General features: G+C 44.9%; 1 long non-coding RNA gene across 3 annotated transcripts in view; it reads left to right on the top strand.

The window, feature by feature from the left end:
* The first annotated feature begins 1,034 nt into the window (after positions 1 to 1,034).
* LOC133139634 (uncharacterized) overlaps positions 1,035 to 15,117 on the top strand; it is a 31,320-nt gene continuing 17,237 nt past the window's right edge. For 2 of the 3 annotated variants that reach the window (XR_009709823.1, XR_009709825.1), the window contains exon 1: positions 1,135 to 1,261. This is a non-coding gene — a long non-coding RNA (uncharacterized LOC133139634). Of the gene's footprint in view, positions 1,102 to 1,134; positions 1,262 to 15,117 lie in introns of those variants that run through there. The other variant, XR_009709824.1, reaches the window with a different exon arrangement.

Below are 15,117 nucleotides of genomic sequence, written 5' to 3' on the forward strand. Positions count from 1 at the left end.
CTTTTAAATAATGCACCAAATCAGCCCCAGGAAGATAGTGGAGTGAACTCGTGAGCTGAAATGAGATTTTAAAATAAGAAAAGCCTGTGATATGGATTAGAGTGGGGAGGGCACGGGTGTATATATCCCTCCTGCTCTTTCACTCCCAGCATTCCCTGCAGTGGTCAATCGGAGACCTAAAGTGGGGCGTGGGGGGCAGGCTGAGCGGCATTATCTCCTACAGCCTGTGGAGCTGTGTGCTCCTTCCGATCCCCCCCCCCACCCTCCTCATTCTGCTGCTCATTACTGTGCTTATTATTCCTGTCTTTAATTGGGAGGCATTTCATCAGCGCTAATGAGATCCTGGCCGGTGCCGAAGCGGCAATCCTGGAGCTCGCACCGCGGTTTATCAGGAGCGCCGCAGCTCTCCGTCGCTTACGGAGACACCCCCCCCCCCCCCCTCCATATCCGCCTGGAAATCAGCGAACACCGCCACTCCACTACTGCTCACATCGAAGCCGCGCGTGACATCAACTTATGTACGACACTGCACCGTTCTCCTGCACGGCGTATCCTGTCCTCATGCGCGTAGCTCTACAGACCCGCTTGTGACCACGTAATACAGGCAAACACAACCATAAAACTCTATCAAAATATGAGCTAACATTACACGCCTTCATTTCTTAGTGCGCGCCTTTATCCAGCGCGATTTACCGGGCTTAAGTTTTTACACATTTACACGGCTGGATATTTACGGGAGGAATTCAAATGAAAGACCCTGCTCAAGGTCAGGACAGTGACGGGTGTTGAATCCGTAGCTTTTGCTCTACATAACACACATTCAACATGCTCCGATGTGTGACTGATTTTTAACTGGACTTGGCAAAATCACAGAATCACATTTTTTTCAAGCCGTAAATACTTGAAGCAACTCAAATACCGAGAATGACTGGAGTGGAAAGAAATGCGAAAAATGCAATAGGATAAAGCTGGCAGAGCGAGATTACGCACAGACACTCTAACATGTAGGCTATAATCTCAGAAAGATTTGCATGTGTGAGTGCATAACCCCACTATACACTGACCTTAATGCACCGATGAGCGTGAGTCAGGGAACACGCGGTAAGTACCAGTGCATGTCGTGCATGTAAAATGGTGCCGGTTAATGCGGGCCTACGAGGATGATTTCCCAACACTCTACACGCACAGACTGCAGGGACCCAGAGCGGTGGAAAGGTACGGGGGAAGAGGAGAGGAAGGAGAATGGCTTCGAAATATAGCCGTAAGCTGCCAAATATCTTATTACATAGGAGAATGATAGCGATCTGAGGTAGAATAATATTTAGCACATGCGGCACTTTTAATTAACTATTAATATCTGCGGTGAAATGAGAAACAGAGGCTCTTCCCCCTCGGTGGCAGGTTGCGGTCCTCCCTGTTGATGGTGTTCCTTAATAAAGAGATGGGCAGAGGTTCAGGCCGGGGGAGGGGAGGCACGCAGTGTCCTCTTTAAAGCCTTACACATGTTTCTACGTCTCTGTGTGCCACACCCCAGCCACGGGGGCCATGTGTATGAGGGTGAGGGTGTGTGCCTGCGCTTGCACAAAATAAGTTAAACTTTGAAAAGCAAACTTTTCTAGTAAACTAGAAATGATAAGGCTTGAACATTGAAAATTCTCTTAAAATAAGGAACTGAGGCCATTCCGTGGGAAAAAAAAACTGATTTAGGATTTACTTATCTTTATGATGTAAGTTATATTAGCACTGTTACATATTACATATTACTTTCTGCTTACAGTATGATGCTGTATACAGATGTTTTAATCAAGAAACAAAATGATTAACACATTTTCGTGTGTGAATGTTTTTTTTTTTTTTTTTTTTTTTGCCATGGCTAATTACATCTCTTTGAAGTTTAATTAGCTTTTTTGTTGAATAGGGTCTTTGTAGAGACTGCAAGATGGGGTTAGAAGGTCCATAAGTCAAAACCTCTGACACAGAGAAAACTGCACTTTCTGTTGTTTGCTTTGTGACACTGCATATAGGCGTTTATACTCCAATAACATTGTTCCATGTTAATAAGCCATACTACTAAACTGTTTAATGGTTTGGATGAACACAATTATATAGCCATTAAGCAATGCTCTGGTGCTGCAATATTAGGCTGACTAAAACAAAGCAAATGAAGGCCACGTTCATTGAATTGCCCTCTTTTTTGAATGTTAATAAAATATACAATGAGAGGACAAATTCACGTGGGCAACTAGTTAGAAAGTTAAACCATGTATGAAAAAGTATTACAATAATATATTTTCCTACTTACTGTCACATCTATATGGATAATCTGAGAGCCTGTGCGACAGTATGTATGTAAAGTACAGTGTGCATAAGTCTCCCTGTGTGTATGTAGGTAGAGGGCAGAGCAGTATATGTGCGAGTAAAGTATGCATACTGTAAGTCTCCCTGTGTGTATGTAGGTAGAGGGCAGAGCAGTGTGTGTGTGTGAGTAAAGTATGCATACTGTAAGTCTCCCTGTGTGTATGTACTGTAGGTAGAGGGCAGAGCAGTGTGTGTGTGTGAGTAAAGTATGCATACTGTAAGTCTCCCTGTGTGTATGTAGGTAGAGGGCAGAGAAGTGTGTGTGTGTGAGTAAAGTATGCATACTGTAAGTCTCCCTGTGTGTATGTAGGTAGAGGGCAGAGCAGTATATGTGTGAGTAAAGTATGCATACTGTAAGTCTCCCTGTGTGTATGTAGGTAGAGGGCAGAGCAGTATATGTGCGAGTAAAGTATGCATACTGTAAGTCTCCCTGTGTGTATGTAGGTAGAGGGCAGAGCAGTGTGTGTGTGTGAGTAAAGTATGCATACTGTAAGTCTCCCTGTGTGTATGTACTGTAGGTAGAGGGCAGAGCAGTGTGTGTGTGTGAGTAAAGTATGCATACTGTAAGTCTCCCTGTGTGTATGTAGGTAGAGGGCAGAGCAGTGTGTGTGTGTGAGTAAAGTATGCATACTGTAAGTCTCCCTGTGTGTATGTAGGTAGAGGGCAGAGCAGTATATGTGTGAGTAAAGTATGCATACTGTAAGTCTCCCTGTGTGTATGTTGGTAGAGGGCAGAGCAGTATATGTGCGAGTAAAGTATGCATACTGTAAGTCTCCCTGTGTGTATGTACTGTAGGTAGAGGGCAGAGCAGTGTGTGTGTGCGAGTAAAGTATGCATACTGTAAGTCTCCCTGTGTGTATGTACTGTAGGTAGAGGGCAGAGCAGTGTGTGTGTGTGAGTAAAGTATGCATACTGTAAGACTCCCTGTGTGTATGTACTGTAGGTAGAGGGCAGAGCAGTGTGTGTGTGTGAGTAAAGTATGCATACTGTAAGTCTCCCTGTGTGTATGTTGGTAGAGGGCAGAGCAGTAGTTGGAGTTGATGAGTGTGAAGATTTATCAGGGCTGCTGAGGGGGTTTGAAAGAGAGGCAGCAGCACTAAATTCCCCGTCTCAAACGCTATCTTGACCTCTGTTCCAGGACTCATCTCCTGTTTGAAGTTTATGATGGAAAGCACTTGTTTAAACAGTGGAGAGTGACCGGGCTGGGCTGGGCTGGGCTGAGGCAGCCGGTCAGCAGGGCCGGAGCAGCCCATCGGTCCAGCGTGTGAGTGCTGCAGGCAAGGGCGTAGGTTTGATTTTGACATTGGTAGGGACAGGAATGGGGGAGGTTCGGGGGGGATGTAACCCCCACTGGAATCTGCAGCGCTTTGTATTTATGATGCTAACCGCCATTTTTTGTCATCTAGTGCCTTAATTTGGTGGCCAACACACTCATATGCAGACACACAGACACAGTGTAGCACATTAATGAATCCTTTACTCAAATTTGCCAGCTGAATGGGACTTTGAAGAGCACATTTTTGTTTTAAGGCAGGTACTGTTGCCTGTTCGCCACCAATGACCTGTAAACATGTATTTACATTCAAAATAATAATAATAATAAGATGTTGAAGATCAAATGACTCATTTTTATTCAGAATATAGTGGTGTGAAGTTCCAGTTTATTCTCCTTTGCTTGTTGCTGGCATCTACACATACACCTTTGCCAGTCTCGCTCAAAGATGCTCCAAATACAAAAAAATGCTGCACGTCAACATACTAAAAATAACTGTTTAATTCATCAAACGTAGGTTAACTGTCAACTGATTGTTGTTGGAGATCAGATACCGTTTTTTCAAGCCAACAGCAAGCCTTACATTATGCTGTTTTGCTCCTCACTCGTCCAGTCACAAAGTGCTGTCCTCAATCTTGGTATCATGTAGAAAAATATGCCCTTTTTTTTCATTAGCTTACTTTTGTAATTATTTGCTTGGATGTAAACTAGGTTGGATGTCGTCTAGCTAGCACCAGCATAGGGGACATGTACCGACCAACAGACGTGGTCTTTCTAAATGTGGAGCCCCTCTAAGCCATAAAAGGTGGTGTGCATGAAACTCTATGATATTTTAGCTCTCAAAAAATAAGTTGGCCTAAATGTTCCCGTCTACTTGCCAATTTCTTTTGTAAGCGGCCGCTTCCTTGTGTTCTGTTAGGAACACAGTGAGTCTAAGTTAGGCTACAGCCTACATGACAAAAATGATTCCTTCAATGGCTTTTGTGCCATTTTCAGGAACAAACATAGGCTAACGAACAGAACACGGGGGAAGCGCTCGCTTCCAGCAGAACACCCGTTCAATGGTAGTTTTTCTCCTGAGGAATGTGGTTTATGATTATGGTTGAATAAAGAGTCTATAGCACATTAGGTACCTTTTTATTCGGTGAAAACAACCGATCTGGTTTAAAAATGATGGAAGATAAAGAAAACTGTGATTCTTTCATAGTTTCTGCTCTTTTTGATTCTGAACTTTCAGCTATCGTCCTTGTTTTAGCCACAGTCTGGGGTTTTAGCCCTTAGTGATGATCAGTAACTTACAGCCTTAAAAGTACAAACAGTGTGCTGTAACTCACCTTACCTAACATTCTGTTCGCTTTTAGCTCATTGTCTCACAGCATGTTTGTTGTCATAGATAGTCTAGCCATTTACCAAATTAGATTTAAAACAGGAGCTAATCGTTCTCAAAAATATGCTACCAAACCAACTGTGTCTGTGTAAATTAATAGGCTAACTAGGTAGAACACTTTATTTTAAAATGACAGATTTCACAGGACTGCTGACACTAACACTAAATCAAACTATGATTAGCTGCTGTACAGTCATTCATGGACAACAAGCTGACAATGCAATATTGCTAAAATGCTTAACGTAAACTCACCGTGTTCCGAACACCAAGTTAGCCTACTATGTTCTGAACAGTGCAAATTTCATGACGAATAAATAAAAAATTAAGCTACTTCCAGATCAGCTTTGGTCTAATTCCTTCCGGTTTCATAAAAACGTGGGAAGAGTCACATACCCAGTGCATTTCAGCAGACAATGATATGTTAATGGCGATCCACTGTAACATTGTGGTGGGGAAGCTGTTGCTAAAGAGAGATATCTCAGCAGTCTCTTGATCTTGGTAGGGACAGGTGAATTGTACGCCCTTGGCTGCAGGACAGAGCCGTGTGGAGGTCAGCATGGCAGATGTGGCTTCAGCAGGGCTGCTGTGGATTGGGTTCTCTGTGGATTGGGACTGAGAGACGGCGATTAGTCACCCACCCAGCACATCTCATGGAAGCATCTTTTTTAGGAATGGTGTGGTCGTCCACTGGTTTAATTCTTTAATAAAAACACACACATACTCTACACACAGGTGCGCGCAGACACACACACACACGCATGCATGCACATCCACACATTCACACACACATGCAGGCCCACGCCCACACACACACACACCAGCAGAACCAGGCTTCAACGCCAAAGAATGCATGAGTTGTGTTTTCCAAATTAGTCCAGTTTCAGGCCAGACTGAAATTGAATTTAGCCTTTTTTTAGGATACTTCAGAATAGCAATGAATAGTAATAAATGAATGTGTACCCTCATATTGCACATATTCAAATTTACAAAGCAAGAGGAAATACAAATGTGACTATCTGTGGATATCCAAAGTATGTCAAATGTCAGTATCATCATCTTAATGCAGAGCATTAGCAACCATAGTGCATAATGCTTTCATAATTGTGTTTATCCTGAGCATGAAATGGAGGCCAATTACTAATTTGTTGCCTTTCGGTTTTAAAACACTCTCCACAGATATATTTCCACTGAATTACTGGGATGGATTTCTGTTTCCTTCGTCGAATGTTATAAATGCATTTACGTCTTTGTGCATAACCGCAAAGTGTCACACTGCACAAAGTGCAATTTTATCTGTGTCAAAGTTATGGATCATCCAGCCCCACCCTACAGCTCCTACGCTGATCCTGTTCACCAGATACGCGCTGTGCTAAAATGAGTCCTAACACAGGTCATATATGATGCATTTTTATATATGTATTTATTCAATGTGTGTGCAATCTAAAGTATAGCATGCAATTAAATGCAACACTGCACTGCTGTACTAATACAGTACATAGAGAATGGCAATGTTTGCATGGTGGGGAATATGACTAAGCATAGACATATTCAGAACCTTTACAGACAAATGTGTTCAGTAATTCATTAACAATAATTTCTCCCTTGTCCACTACTTTCAGAACAAACCTTGATTTTATAATCATTATAAACCCAGGTTATTTTTTCTGCTAGCTTTGTGCATGACTTTTAAAGTGTTGGCACACACTAGAAGTGACTATTAGGTTTGTGCAATGAGTAGGCTGTGTTAGCAGGGTGTTTAAGTTTGGGGAGGGGGGGGGGGTGTTTGAGAAGAAACCAAACTCTCCAGGGAACCGAAATTAAGCTGCCTGCTAAACTGGGATTTAACACACACCCCCATCCACATACAGCCCCCCCCCTCCCCAAAATGGGCAGTGCTATTTAATTTCCTCATTGTGCCACTGTCCGCACTCACACACATGCACACACTCCACTAAGCATTTTACTCAAGCTCATTGTTGATCCCCCCTCATCCCCCCCCCCCCCCCCAAAGATCTTAAGAACATCTTAAGAACATTCCAGTGCCATGATACGCTTAAGCTTCTTGATTTGTGCTTTATTTCATTTATTTTCATAGACAAAGGGCTTGTTCACCCTTCTTTTTAATCATGATCTGTGTGTTTATTTTCTTAGCTTTAAAAAAGTCATTCTGTTTCCAACTTCTTCCTTTTTTGCAATTTGAACCCTAATACAATTTATGTCCCCACCTGTAAGGTTCTGACATATTTAGGAGCGGTAGATTATAATATTAACTCCATACAATTTGGACGCTTTTCAGAGATCCAATCGAGATATTATTGTAATTTATTTAAAAAGAGCCTCAACGCCAATATCATTTCATATAACTTTTATGCCTTTGGAGCCAGAGCAAACAAGAAAAAAAAAAGTGCCTCATATGTTTTAGTATTAATATTCAGGAGAATAAGTAGTCTACATTTCAGAGTGGCGGAGAACACTGAATAATTTCCAGACGGATGGAGTTTTGCGCTGGGGCACATGGCCGTTGTTTTATTTTGCCAAATGAATGAGCACAAAAAGAGGGAACGGTGCCGGATGCGAGGTTGACACAATTGCATCTACGCGTGCGAAAGCTGCATGTCCCTGTCTGCAAACAGAGTGTCAGCGTGTCATCGCCCCGGCTGAAAGCCACAGTAACCCTCATCTCCATGCGCACACACAGACACTCCCGCAGAAGTAAAAGGGCACATGCAAATCAGCTGGAAGTTAAACATGCAAAAAAAAGGGGCAGAAAACAGATCAGGGCTGTGTTAATTTGTTTAATTCCATGAACAGAAGAGGCCGGCGAGCGCACACACACGCACACAGAGAGCCTGACACCTGCAGTGGAGCGGCCATTGTCCTTCCTCCCCCACCTTCCCCCCGGAGAGCAGATTTGCGAGGCGCTCTTTTCTTCTGGCGCGGGTCTTTCTTTCGGGGCCCCGTCCCCTCGGAGAGCGCCCCTCGCCTGTCACTGCGCAAACACAGCTGATGGGGCTGCTCGCGTGCCGCCCCACAAATCCCCCACAATCCCGCAGCCTCCGCCTAGCAGCCACCGCGCGCGTGTGTGCGCTGACGTGCGTGTGTCCGCCTTTGTCACTTTATTTATGCTCTTATTTCGTTTTTTCTACATGCGTGTTTGTGAGCCTGTGTGCCAGCTCCTTGGCTAACTGGAAATCTACCACAAGTCTGGTTCTCACAATTATGAAAAGCACCGAACATTCATCTGAGTGCAGTCAAACCTGAGCAGAAATCAGAAAGCTTTGCTACTGTGTGTATTTACACATCTGTGTGTCAAATATGTTTATACACAATGTGAACGACCCAATGGAACAAGTAATGATGTACGTGCAGCGGAATGTTTCATACTCAATCTAGTAATCGAGCAGTTAATAACTCAATACTAACTGTATCACTACTGGGACATTTGTGGTGAAAACAGTGCTCACCGTATTGAAAATGTGAAGCATGCAATAGAAATAGTGACCATTCTTTTTGGGCGGTGGAGGGTTGTTGGTTCAGTCCCCCTCTGGTTGTGTCGAAGTGTCCCTGAGCAAGACGCCTAACCCCCTGATTGCTCCTGACAAGCTGGTTGGTGCCTTACATGGCAGCCGATTGCCATTGGTGTGTGAGTGTGTGTGAATGGGTAAATAAGAAGCATCAGTTGTACAGCCCTTTATAAATGCAGACCATTTGATACTATTAGGCTGATATGTGTTTTCAGTGAAGGTGATCTGATTTGAACAGGCAGGTATAAAACCATAACCATAAACACAAAAGCAATGGAGATAGTGTTAATGGTGATTGTGTTTGCTTTTGTAGTAAACTGAGAGCCAGTCTCCATTCACATGCAAACTGCTTCCACTCCCACACATTACAGTGCCTGGATAGCAGCATGTGTCTCGTGTTTGTTGGATTGCTTTTGTATTGTATGCAGCCGTTTTATTGCAGGTTACTTAGGGAATGCGTGTATGCACTGTGTGTGTGCATGTGCTATTAAAATGTCTCTATTTTCTGTGTGTAAGTGAGAGAGAGAGAGAGAGAGAGAGAGAGATAGCATGTATCTATTTCAGTTGAGGAAGTTTAGTCTTGTACTTTATCTGCATGATTGATCTTTTGCCCAGTGGTTCTTTCCCTGTGTGTCTCTGTTATGCGCACACAAAATTGCGTGATAATCCTCACATTTGCATCAGTCCCTGTTAGGATTCTTATTTCCATGGCCCAGTAACATCCACTCACCGAGCACTTTATTAGGAACATTTTTACTTTATTACACCTACTTATTCATGCGATTATGTAATCAGCCAATTGTTTGGAGGCAATGCATACAATCATGTACATACGGGTCAGGAGCTTCAGTTAATGTTCACATCAACCATCAGAATGGGGAAAAAATGTGATCTAAGTGAGTTTGACTGCGGAATGATTGTTGGTGGCAGACTAGAGTATCCCAGAAACTGCTGATCTCCTGGGATTTTCACACACTAGTCTCTAGAGTTTGCAAAGAATGGTGCAAAACCAAAAATAAAATCCAGTGAACAGCAGTTCTGCCTACAGAAACACCTTGTTGATGAGAGACGTCAGTGGAGAATGGCCAGACTGGTCAAAGCTGACAGGAAGGTGACAATAATGCAAATAATCACACATTACAACAGTGGTATGCAGAATAGCATCTCTGAACACACACCTCATAACTCTAAGTAGAAGTCTAAAAAATAAGTCTAATAAATACCTAATAAAGTGCTCGGTGAGTGTATATCTCTATCACTTCCTAAAGAAGGCTATCTACTATATCCAGACTATCTTCCATTTGCCTAGAGATTCCCTGTATAGAACAAATAGACTGGATTTCAATCATGAAACAGATATCAAATTTCACTGTTAACATGATCATTTATGATTTGTTATTCAGCATAAGTACAGTGTTGAAGCTCTAGACATTATTTGTTAATGTACTGCTAGTACAGTACTGTGAACAACCAATGCCTTAATTACTTAGAGGAATGACTCCGGCAATGTGGTATTAAAAATGTTCGGTGTTTGGCTGGAGTGTCCGTCACTGTGGACCCCTGGGCCGGAGTGGGCTGGTCTGTTTGCCGTGTGTTTGCGTTTGTCCGTCCCAACAGGTCTGACTCGCTGATGGATGGGCTTTTTCTTGGCCTGGCCTGTTCTTCCCTCGTCGCTCCCCCCCTGTCGGACATGTTTGCGTCTGACGGAGCCGTGCTTCAAAGGGAGGCTGTGGGCTTGATGGATGAGGGCCTGTAGCCGCGGTCGCTGGTATTCTAACCATGCTGCCTTTTACAACTCTGCTGTCCCCTCACAAAGAGGCCTGCAGCTGCCCCCCAAGGAGCCCACACCCCAGGTTAAAATAAACACAAACACACCCCCACCCCCCCCCCCACCCAGACCCCCACCCTCCACCGGCTCCAGTGGCCCGTCCAGGGGGCAATAAACTCGTTATCTCCCCCATTCAGATCCTAATCTGACAGCGGCTTTGCATGTTGCCAGGTAACCTGAGGGGCTCAATCTCTATTTAAATTCACCACCCCTCCCGTCATCGCCACCTCGCCTCAATCCAGCTCTGATGCCCCCCACTTACCCCTCCCAGACCCCGAGGTGAGGACAAAACAAACCCCCGCGCTCTCTCCCTCCCATCGCCACACTTTCCTCAATTAATCCAGCCATTGATCAGAGAGGCTCACTCCTCAGACTGCTTAATGCTGAGTTTGTCCAGCCGTTTGTTTCTTCTTTTAATAAGGCAAATAAAGACTGTCCCCACCAAATCCACTTTCATGTGTAGCGCTGGTGTAAACTTCTCAAGGGGTGAGAGGGGGAGGGAGGGGGGTTAGCGTGACGGCTAAGACTTTGTGCATCCACGCTATTATCAGATGGCGCTACCGTGGTCAAGATGGAAGTGGCGTTGTGTAGGAACGGCATCAAAGCCGGTCAGAGCCGGTGGAGAACGCGGTCACCCGGTTACGGTCTGGTGGAGGCGGAGTGGGAGAGCTGGAGCGCCGCTCCCAAAGCGGACGGGGCCGAGTGGCGGCCGTGTCCCACGCGGAGGACAGGGCAGGGAGAGTGCGATGGAGCGATACGGCCCGTCCGTGCCGTCTGACGGCGTGTCAATGCCCCTGTTCATCGGCCTCAATGGGACATTATAGTGTGTGGCAAAGGGGATATCCTGGGCCCTGACCCCTGGCCTGGGGTCGAGGGGAACAGTGGGCGGATGAGAGAGCGCGTAATTACAGCGAAACAAAAACTAGCCACGAAGCGGCGGCCGTCGGGGAGATCTGAGCGGACATTAAGGGAGGGCGGGCCGCGCCTGGGCCTTATCGCGATGGGCATGTGTCATGTGACCGCCCCCGCCCCGCTCCTATAGGACGATGGCTTATCTCTTATCTGATGGTGATTGGCTGAAGCCTGCAGGCACAGGAAGTGGCTGCCCGTTTCCCACAGTCCCGCTCAGGAGAAGAGACGATTGTTAGACAGCAGGGCTACACTGTAGCGCCCGCGCCCACCACTGCGCTCCCAACACTGCGTCTGTGTGCGACTGCATGTCTGAGAGCTCTGTGTGACTCTCTGTGTGCGACTGTGTCTGTGTGTGACTCTGTCTGTGTGCGACTGTGTTTATGTGCGACTGTGTCTGTGTGCGACTCTGTCTGTGTGCGACTCTGTCAGTCTGTCTAGCAGTTGGTCACTACTTGCCCTCTTATTTTCTTCTTGGTCTTTGTTGTCATGGTTTTTGACACTCTTATCCAGAGCAATGCACAACAAAGTGCCTAAGTATAGGTTTACAAGTAAGTTTATAAGTGTTCTTCAGAAAAATGAAAAACGAAATAAGATTTAGCTTATATTATTGTGTTTATATAACATTTAATAAATACTGTTTTACACCTCTTTTGTAACTGTGTAACTGTATGTATCCATGTGTGTTTATATTGTACAAAATAGACTAGGAGCATGATGTATTGAAATTGCAATAGACACACTTCCATGTGTTGGTATTAGGGGACCTTCGTGGAGGAGGTTTGGGAGGCTCTGAGGAGGAAAGTAAGGCTTGGAGCGGGTGGAATGGGATCCACACTCACTGCAATGCAGCAAATCCAGAGCCCTCAGAATAGTTCTCTAAATCAGTATCTTAATCAGTGTGAAGGCACTTAGTTGTTAAGGAGCTCTGCGCATTATCACCGACTGCATTCGCGCTACATTATGTTATACAATATATTTTCTGTTATCAAATGAGTTTTAATACCTCTTTTCCTCCATTTTTATGGGTTCTCTCAGTCCTGCGATATAAAGGAATGCTCGGATGATTCTTTGCTGCGTCGTTCGTTTTCAGGAGATGATTCTGCGGCTGAGAAATGAAAACTCCCCTCTTTCAGCCGCTCCTAGTGCAGCATACTGCCCGTGCCCAGGCCAAGGCAAACCCTGCTGAGACACAACCTAAAACTCTTCCTAACCGAGATATGGCTGAAATGGGGCTGGTGTATAGGGAAGGAGGGGTAAATAGCCTATGGAAATGCTGTGGAACCATTGTTCTTTTACGCCATGCTGGAGTAATCTTTGGTATTCCAATAACATCACTACAAGATGGTGTAAAAAGCAACGCTATGGATCCACTGCTCTTACACCATCCTGACGTGATGTTTCTCATTCCAATGTGTGAGTGTGAGGGTCCTATACACCACATTTCAGCTGGATTTCATGGTCATATCTTAGTAAAACAAGCAATTAAGCTTCTCTCTTTGAATCCTTGTAGCCTCCAGTAGTCCGTCTGTTCATATGGACTCTCTAACCGATCTATGATTCTCTCAAGTGGTACAGCGATTTAATACCTCCCTCCCCGCATTAACAGTGATTTAATACCCTATCTCGTCTGCCCTGCTCCCTTCTCGCTGTATACTTTCTGTTTTAGAGCAAACGGCTTTTAAACAGTCTTTAAAATATGGGTTTGGGGAATTGTTTTAAACGCTGTGTATTTGCACTCATTTGGAGCTGGGGACGGGGTTTACGACGTCCACGAGGAGCAGGAGAATCTTTTTATTCATTTGATCCCCGGTGCAGGGCGGAGATTGGGATCTGGCTCCCCGTTATCTGGGGATCTGAAGCCACGGGCAGAGACTCAGTGCTGAGGTACAGTGCTAATGAATCAGGGTTTAATGGGCGGGCGCGTGCTGGCGGAACGGCCTCTTGATTTAGGGCAGAAGGAGAGCTCCCCTCCGGGTGATGGATTACGGGCCAAAAGGGCCTCTCTTGCCACCCAGGTGTATGTTTGTGTGGGCGGGGTAAGGGGTGAGGGGTGAGGGGGGATGGGTAAGGGGTGAGGGGTTGGTTTAGTCAGTCTCCTGCTCGGGGTGTAAATTGCCTGTTCGGAGAATGTCTTCAGATTCTGCATTAGGTGCGGGGGGCCATAGTTTTGGGTGTTTCAGTCCTGATTGGAAGGCTCCATAAATCTTCCCGTCCGATCCGACTGCAGAGCTGGCCCTTGTTCTGCACTCGCTCTGACCCCACCTGCGTTTGATCCAGCTGGGTGTGTCCACCAGGCCACCGAATCCTGAACACTGAGCACCACTGCGTCTCCGGGGAGAATATCTGGCCAAAACATGCTGGGAAATGAGTGTAGAAATATCAGTAGTGGTGTTTCCAAAGAAGCTGGGAAAATGTACGTTCCCACTTGGACAAATGTTGCTTTTGTAACTAGCAAGGCACAAGCCTTTGAACATACATTGATACAAAAGTTTATTTCAGTGTTTTGAGTGGTTAAGACCTCACTGATCTTTAACATGTAAGAATTTTTTTTGTCAGACTACTTCTGCCAGACTAAAAGGAAGTTACATATAATTCCAAAAATCATTTTCTCTTGGGTACATATTAAGTACAGATCTCAGGTATCCCCCAATCCTCCCATACACAGATGAGAAGAAATGAAATATTATTTCCTTTGCATGTGATCCCAAACTCTTAAAGTAACAAACCACAATTTTAGTAACTATGCAGCAACTGATTAACAGCTGTGTGCATGGTGCCATGTGAATGATAAATCATGCCAAGTGATGTGTGTTACATTAATCCAAATATTGTTAATGAGGCATAGCAGTCAGTGATAACATTGAATTATATTTTAATTTTCTATAATTGTACAAGTCTCAAATGATTTCCATCAGATGTTGTTAAATGCTGCTAATGTTAAGTTTAGCCAGGGAATTCCCAGTTCTCTAAAATGATGAACTGCTATTGTAACATTCCTTCAAATCAAACTGTCTTGCACTAGGATGTGGAAAGACATCAACCTGTCACAAAAAGTGATGAGACTCATTTAACTCCATACAGTTATAGGTCTAAAGAGAAATCAAAAGGGTTCCTAAAATAAGACATCAATACACCAATACCAAGGGTGTTTAAGGACAGCCAAAGTCACCTTGAGCATTTAAATGTAAATGGAGCGAATGTAAAGTTGAATAGAAGAACTAACAAACCCAGGCATTTGAACAAAAAACCCAGTTGTGAATCTTGGGATACTGGTCCTGAAAGTGGCTGGGTCCCAAGAGAGGGGTAACCAGGAGAGACCTCCAGGGAGGTGCATAAAAATACATTTGGATGCTGGGGCTCAGTCCAGCTCCACAGGGCAAGGGCAGTTTGTCTCCGAGGCTGAGTCACGGCTAGGAGAGGAGTGCACCGGCACTGATTGTTCCAGCTTGGATCTCAACGCCGAGGAATAAATTTGGGAGAAAAAGGACAAGAATTTAATTTAACGGCTTTATTAGGATCCCAAGATTTACGGGGACGCCCGCTTTCAAGTCCTCCGTCGGAGCCATAAAGTCAGGGCTGGAGTGGGGCATGGTGTATGAAATCAAACCAAAACAGGAAAAGCAAACTAGTTAACGTCTGAAACAGGGAGGTCTGTGCGGATTTCACCTCACAGCTGTGTCCCAGGAAGATGAAGAAAGGGATGAGTCTGCTCTCCCTCGCTCCCTCCTTTTCGCCATTTCGCCCCGCGCATGTTTTATAGTGGATGTCCTCCTTCAGGAATGAGAGCATATTCGGGAAACTCCTCACAGGGGAGACCAGGGAAATTTACAGCCCA

Source organism: Conger conger, chromosome 10, assembly GCF_963514075.1.
Source record: "Conger conger chromosome 10, fConCon1.1, whole genome shotgun sequence".
Taxonomy (NCBI): Eukaryota; Metazoa; Chordata; class Actinopteri; order Anguilliformes; family Congridae; genus Conger; species Conger conger.